This window comes from Bufo bufo, chromosome 6 (assembly GCF_905171765.1).
Source record: "Bufo bufo chromosome 6, aBufBuf1.1, whole genome shotgun sequence".
NCBI classification, from domain to species: Eukaryota; Metazoa; Chordata; class Amphibia; order Anura; family Bufonidae; genus Bufo; species Bufo bufo.
The window spans coordinates 63418489-63426387 of record NC_053394.1 but is presented as its reverse complement, the minus strand read 5'-3'; positions in this window follow the sequence as shown (position 1 = coordinate 63426387).

Genomic DNA, 7899 nt, shown 5'->3' with positions numbered 1-7899 from the left:
AGTGGACAAATGGCACCATTGTGAAACTGCGGAGCACCATGTTTCCATCAATGTTAGAGGAGAATGTCTGCTACGAAAGTGTGTGAGGGTGGACTGATGCAACAGTGGAGCAGCTCACCACCAAAATGAACCAGGGAACTACAAGACATGTTTCTAAAACAACATTTCAGTGAACCCTACTGCATATGGGGCTCTGAAACAGATGAACGGTCACTGCACCTCTGCTAACAAAGTTGCATCAACAGAAAAGGCTTCAATTTTCATGGCAATATCAGAATTAGACCCCCGCTGATTAACAAAGGGTTGCCTTCTCCGATGAGTCACGTTGAGTCTGCTTCATTAGATGTAAAGACGTTGGTGTGTCAGGCAAGAAACATCAGAAAACAAACACCCTGCAACCATTACTGGAAGAACACAAGCTGGTGGTGGCAGTGTTATGGTCTGAGGGATGTTTTTGTGGCATTCTCTGAGACCATTCATTCATGTGGAAGGTACCCTCAACTGATTTAGGTATAAATCTATCCTTGCAGATCACATAAACCCATACATGTTGATTGTCAAGGCAGATAGCATCTTCAGGCAAGACAATGTGACATGTCACACGGCTAGAAATGTCCAACATTGGTTGAAAGAGCATGACCAAGGCTTCCAAGTACTCCCTGGCCCTCTAATTCCCAAGACTTGAACCCAAATGAGCATCTGTGGAACCACCTCAATCATTGTGTTCTGTCTATGGATGCTCCCCCATGCACCGCCCAGCAGCTGTGGGGTGCACTGCAGTCATCATGGCTTCAGATACTTGTGACAACTAGCGTTGAGAGAAGCGAACTTCAGATGCTTCATCCAAAGTCACTTTATTCAAAATTTCGGAATAATACTGTACGGAAATTCATCTCCGTACAGTATTAGAATGTTTGGGCTCTGATGAGCCGAAATGAGTTATTCACAAAGTCGTGCATGACTTCGTTGAATAACTTTGGTAATTGATTTTAAAAGTGGAAAACCACTTTAAAACTTGAAACAGAACTCGGCTTCGATTCCGAGGTACTAGTCGAAACCTAAGCCGAGTTCGATTTCAAGTTTTAAAGTGGTTTTACACTTTAATAATCAATTATTGAAATTATTTAACAAAGTCTCGGTCAACTTCGTGAATAACTCACTTTGGCTCAAAGGAGCCCATACATTCTAATATTGTACAGAGACGAACAATAGTGACAACCTACCAGGACCTTACTAAGTCACTCCCAGCCTATCTAGCTGCTGTCTGTGCTGTACACGGCGGTTACTCTAGCTATTAGCTGGTGGTCATAATAATGTAACTCAACTATTTATATCAAATGATTCATGGGCTTTAGGGATTGTGTGAACATCTAGATTCTCAGCCTCAGGAAACATGGAAGCTTAAAGGGGTTTTCCCTATCTTCAGGATAGGTTAATATCAGAAAGGTGGACATCCAAAACCTGGCACACAGCCAGGTTTCTTGAACAGCTGCCAGTACAGGAACCTATAAAACGAATGCAAGGTTCCGTCCACTGTGTAGTTTCTCATTTACTACTTGAATGGGGGCTGAGATGCAGTACCCTGGCATGGCCACTATACAGTGGATGGAGTCTTCTGCTGTCCACTGTATAGTTTCTAGCACTGATTTTATTTATCCCTAAGACAATCAATATCTAAGTCCCAGAAATCCCCTTTAACAATACTTGGGTTGAGTAGGTCATCTTCTCTTAGATATAGTCTTGACTATATCTAAGGATTTATTATATACTGTGTGCACTTTATTATTCATGAGGAGAGGGTGGTAGAAGAACTGATTCTTTTGTGTGTTGCTTTCCTGTCCTCCAAATGAATATACAGAAAGTAGTGTAAGTTAAGACAAGTTAAATGCAAAATAACTGTGGAGTCCCAGCTATGGGTCTTCAACACAGTGAAAGCCAGATATCCCTCAAAGGAAGGAAAACTGAGCAAAGGGGTGTCCCCATTACAGAGATCACCAAATCCACCATATTAAGTGGCCCCTATGTCAAGATCCCGCTTTTTACAAGCTTTAAGGATATGACGGGGGAAAACCTAAGCCAGTTATCCATCCACAGACAGCTGTTTCGGGGTGTTGCCCCTCATCAGTATGGAATAGGATTCTGGCTAACCGGGAGCAATGCCTTGGAGACTACTCAAACAAAACAATAGCTGATCTTAGGGAGACCAGCTACAGAAAACACTATGGAGCCTCATCTAAGAGTCTCGACACAGCAATCCAAAGTGAAAAACTCCCTGGATAACAGTAATATGCAAAATAACCGTGGAGCCCCAGCTATGGGTCTTCAACACAGTGAAAGATATCCCTCAAAGGAAGCGATTGCTCGTTCCTTCCTTTGAGGGATATCTAGCTTTCACTGTGTTGAAGACTCATAGCTGGGGCTCCACGGTTATTTTGCATATTACTGTTTCCCAGGGAGCTTTGCACTTTGGATTGCTGTGTCGAGACTCTTAGATGAGGCTCCACAGTGTTTTCTGTAGCTGGTCTCCCTAAGATCAGCTATTGTTTTGATTGAAGACAAGTTAAATGACAGAGATGGGAGTCAGCTCCAATCCCAGTCATTGTGGCAAGCTGTATTACACAGTATTGCACCTTCTACATATGAAGCGCGACCAGCTGATAATCATGCTCCATAACCTATCATGTCCCACTGACATACTATTATATCAGGGGTTGTGAAGAACTTTGTGCTTTGATTCTTCACCAGTTTCAAGGAATATTCTTGTATCCTGAGGCTTGAAAGACCCAATGCTTCTGACAGCTGAGAATTTGTTAGAGTTGTATCCAGCCCACTAATCAGATTGATCCTTTCATTTTCCAATGGAGCTCTGAAAAATAAAAGGTGGAACCTGATTGGTCACTTATAATCCTCACATGGTAAGACTGTGGATAAAGTTGGAGGAATCAAATTTATTCTGACCAAGTTTTTTTAAATCAGTGGTCTCCAAACTATGGATGTTGGGAGTTGTTATTTTGCTGCAGCAAAGAACCAGATTCAATTCCCTAGTTTTTTTCCTCATTCCTCCTTCCGTGAGGGCAGCACGAGGTTTGGTACTTAATACCAGGCTCATACCAATGTTTAATAATAATTTAGGCTGTCTCACAGTATTTTTGCGTACATAAATTTATTGCTCACTTAAAATACACTTAGTTTAGTGTCAACATATCAGCATGATTACATGTATAGATATAAACAGTGCGGAGCTCACGCACACACCCATACAGCTGGAGTGCTCCAAAAAATGGATAAGACCTTTAGCTAGTGATATTGGCGTTTCTCTGCAAACTTCAGATATATATTTAAAAAGTTTTGTACTGATGTACTGTTTTACCGGTTGTTGGAACCAAGGTGGTTCAAGGAATGTCCTTTCTGCGGTTGTTGATGAGGAAAACACTGTATTCAAATGTCGCCCGCTGGTGTTAATACCACCGTCTCCACCTGATGTTACTCCACCAACTCTCGTTGTGGAATGGGCTCCGAACTCGCTCTACACAGCGTCTCACGTGGCCTCCCGGATGGTAATTTGTTGGTCGATGGCGCAATTTGCCAGGGTCCAGTCGGGATGGCGGAAGCTGATGCAGCAGAGTTCTTTTGGTATGCGGTTCGATTTTGATCACAGAGTTAGTTACCTATGTTAGGCAAGTCGGCATAGGTCAATCCACTTTGCCGATGGTTTGTAGCTGAAAGCGCTTGAAAATTGATATCGGACCTGTTCCTTTTGAAAGGTACATAGTTCCGAAACGCATCTAGTGTGAACCAGACCTAGCTATTGGTGCGTTTTTTCAAATCTGCTAGAAAAAGGATTTCTTCAAACTACCGGGGTATACACCTTTCAAAAGGAACAGGTCCGATATCAATTTCAAGCGGTTTCAGCTACAAACCATCGGCAAAGTGGATTGACCTATGCCGACTTGCCTAACATAGGTAACTAACTCTGTGATCAAAATCGAACCGCATACCAAAAGAACTCTGCTGCATCAGCTTCCGCCATCCCGACTGGACCCTGGCAAATTGCGCCATCGACCAACAAATTACCATCCGGGAGGCCACGTGAGACGCTGTGTAGAGCGAGTTCGGAGCGCATTCCACAACGAGAGTTGGTGGAGTAACATCAGGTGGAGACGGTGGTATTAACACCAGCGGGCGACATTTGAATACAGTGTTTTCCACATCAACAACCGCAGAAAGGACATTCCTTGAACCACCTTGGTTCCAACAACCGGTAAAACAGTACATCAGTACAAAACTTTTTAAATATATATCTGAAGTTTGCAGAGAAACGCCAATATCACTAGCTAAAGGTCTTATCCATTTTTTGGAGCACTCCAGCTGTATGGGTGTGTGCGTGAGCTCCGCACTGTTTATATCTATACATGTAATCATGCTGATATGTTGACACTAAACGAAGTGTATTTTAAGTGAGCAATAAATTTATGTACGCAAAAATACTGTGAGACAGCCTAAATTATTATTATTTTGTCTTTCTATCAGTCGGTAACTGATAGGCTGGGCTCCAGTAGTTTGCTGGTAGAGCTTTTCTCAATTTATATTATTAGTCATACCAATGTTTCTTTTGCTTGGATTTTTCTGTGATTCTGGGTTAGCGGTCCTGCCCATCTTTGGTCTGGCAACTGGCCCTGCAGCCTGCCTAGTTGCCAAATGTCCTGATTTTGCAGGAACTGTCCCTGATTTTCAGAGACCCCGCAAATTCAGGCTATACTGGGCCAAAAATGGCTAATGTAAACCCCATCCAAATCGGGTCAAAGCATTCTCAGGACGGGCCTGTTAAACATAAAAGGCTTTATTTCGGAATTCCCCATGTTGTCTCGGTCAGACATCTTGTATCTCTATCTTCTATTTCTGCCTCAAAGTTCAGCAAAGAGTAAAAGAAATTGCTTGGTTATTAGCGAATTATTTTGATGTGCCGTGTTCTTGGGATGGAGTATAACATGAGGTAATTAAAGGGGTTGGCCACCTTCTGATTACTGAAGAAAATCACAGAAATAAGATAATAATGCACTTAGTAAAGTAGATGCAAACATTATATATGGACAAAGTCCTCACTCTGATATGATAATATCTGAGACACTTAGCCAATATATTTTATCATATCAGAGTGAGGACTTTGTCCATATATAATGTTTGCATCTACTTTACTATGGGCATTATTATCTTATTTCTGTGATTTTCTTCAATAATATGGCCAGTGACATCCGCAGATTTGTATATCATACCGTGCAGGATGTTTTTATCTTAGTTTTTTCTGTGATTTTTTGGTCTATGTAGTATTTGCTTGAGGGAATAGCACTTTTCAAGTGTGAATGCGCACCTATTTTATCTTGGGAGTAGCATTCCTCTGCACTTTTGCCCTTCCTATCCAATAGAGCGCCTTGATTAGGTGGTACATATAGGTGTGCTGACTCCTCCTCCCATTGGTTGCTTGACGCACATGGAGGTGACTAGGAGCAGCACACCATATGTGCGGCGTCTGCGCTCCTGAACATAGAAGCCCAATGGCTTAGGTAGGTTTAGCGTAGGACCCGCCTGACCCGAGACCACCTTGGCGCTTGGTAGGCGGGCTCAGATGTGTTTTGATCAAAATATATTGGCTAAGTGTCTCAGATTTTATCATATCAGAGTGAGGACTTTGTCCATATATAATGTTTGCATCTACTTTACTAAGTGCATTATTATCTTATTTCTGTGATTTTCTTCAATAATATGGCCAGTGACATCCGCAGATTTGTATATCATATCGTGCAGGATGTTTTTATCTTAGTTTTTTCTGTCACCTTCTGATTACTGTTGATCATTGCGTATGTAAGATGATTATATATGGCAATTACTAATAGCCTTTGTTGACATTCTGCACCATTTTCTATATTTCATAAGGTATGGCCCCTTGTAGACCAAGTCTTTTGTGCTGTCCATAAAATGGCTGCGGATGGAGGGTCATGTGACCAGGCAAATCACCTCCATGTAGGATTGCCACCTTTCCCAACAAAAAATACCGGCCAAGTGGCTTAACACGGGGTGCTAAGTCGCTATCATACTGTGGCTCCCAATAATATTAATGCCCCCATTAGTGCACCCCAGAATTAATGCCCCACAGTAAGAGTAATGGGCCCATTAGTGCACCCCAGAATTAATGCTGCCCCATTAGTGCCCCCCAGGAAGAATAATGCCCCTATTTGTGCCCCCCAGGAACAATAATACCCTCATTAGTGCCCCCCAGGAAGAATAATGCTACCATTAGTGCCCACTAGTTAGAATAATGCCCTACATTAGCTTAGCAAACTTTTGTAGTTTATAACTAGAGTTGAGCGGACACCTGGATGTTCGGGTTTGGCCGAACTTGATCCGAACTTGACCCACGAACCCGAACCCAATTGAAGTCAATGGGGACCTGAACTTTTGAGCACTAAAATGGCTGTAAAAATGTCATGGAAAGGGCTAGAGGGCTGCAAATGTCATCAAAATGTGTTTAAGAGCATGGCAAGTGCCCTGCAAACAAATGTGGATAGGGAAATGACTTTAAAAAACATAAAATACGTAAAAATAAAAAATAATAATCTTAATCTAGGAGGACCAGGCCCATATGGAGTAGGAGGTTGAAGAGGCGGTGGATGTGGCGGTGTAGGTGGAAATGGCGGTGGAGGAGGTAGCCTACACTGCTTTTTGTTTTATATTTTTTTTAAAAAAAATTAAATTAGGGTACACCCCAAAACATTGGGAAATATAACCCTCCAGTCGTGCTAAACACACATTCAGACAATACACCGGCTGCAGGGCAGGCCAGCACCTCCAAGACGTAAAGGGCAAGCTCAGGCCGTATGCCCAATTTGGAGACCCAGGAGTTGCAGGGGCTGATGCCTGTCAGTTAGTTTGTGTAGGCGTGTGCATACTTACTGCCCCACCATGTCGCACGTCCCCGTGATGTTCAAGATCCAATTTGATATCTGCTCTATCAACTTTCGATGTTCTTTTATGCGCCTACCATTGTGATTACGGGTGGCGGGGAATCAGGGTTCCAGGCCGGAGAGGGAGTGTGAGAAAAAGAGACCAAATTTAAGGGAGATAAATATATTTTAAAAAAATTGGGATCGAGAAGAAATGTGGGAAAAGCTATTGAGGCGCAAATGTGGGACAAATTACAGAAGCCCAAATGTGGGCCAAAAGAGTCAAGCGGAATTGTGGGACAAAGTATTGAAGCTTAAATGTGGTACAACTTGTTTAACCACTTCAGCCCCCCTAGCTTAAACACCCTTAATGACCAGACCACTTTTTACAATTCTGCACTACACTATTTTCACGGTTTATTGCTCAGTCATACAACTTACCACCCAAATGAATTTTACCTCCTTTTCTTCTCACTAATAGAGCTTTCATTTGGTGGTATTTCATTGCTGCTGACATTTTTAGTTTTTTTGTTATTAATTGAAATTGACCGAACTTTTTGCAAAAAAATGAAATTTTTCACTTTCTGTTGTAATTTTTTTTAAACAAAACTACATTTCTATATAAATTTTTCTCTAAATTTATTGTTCTACATGTCTTTGATAAAAAAATGCAATAAGTGTATATTTATTGGTTTGCGCAAAAGTTATTTACAAACTATGGTACAAAAATGTGAATTTCCGCATTTTGAAGCAGCTCTGACTTTCTGAGCACCTGTCATGTTTCCTGAGGTTCTACAATGCCCAGACAGTAGAAACACCCCACAAATGATCCCATTTCGGAAAGTAGACACCCTTAGGTATTCGCTGATGGGCATAGTGAGTTCATGGAAGTTTTTATTTTTTGTCACAAGTTAGCGGAAAATTATTTATTTATTTTTTATTTATTTTTTTATTACAAAGT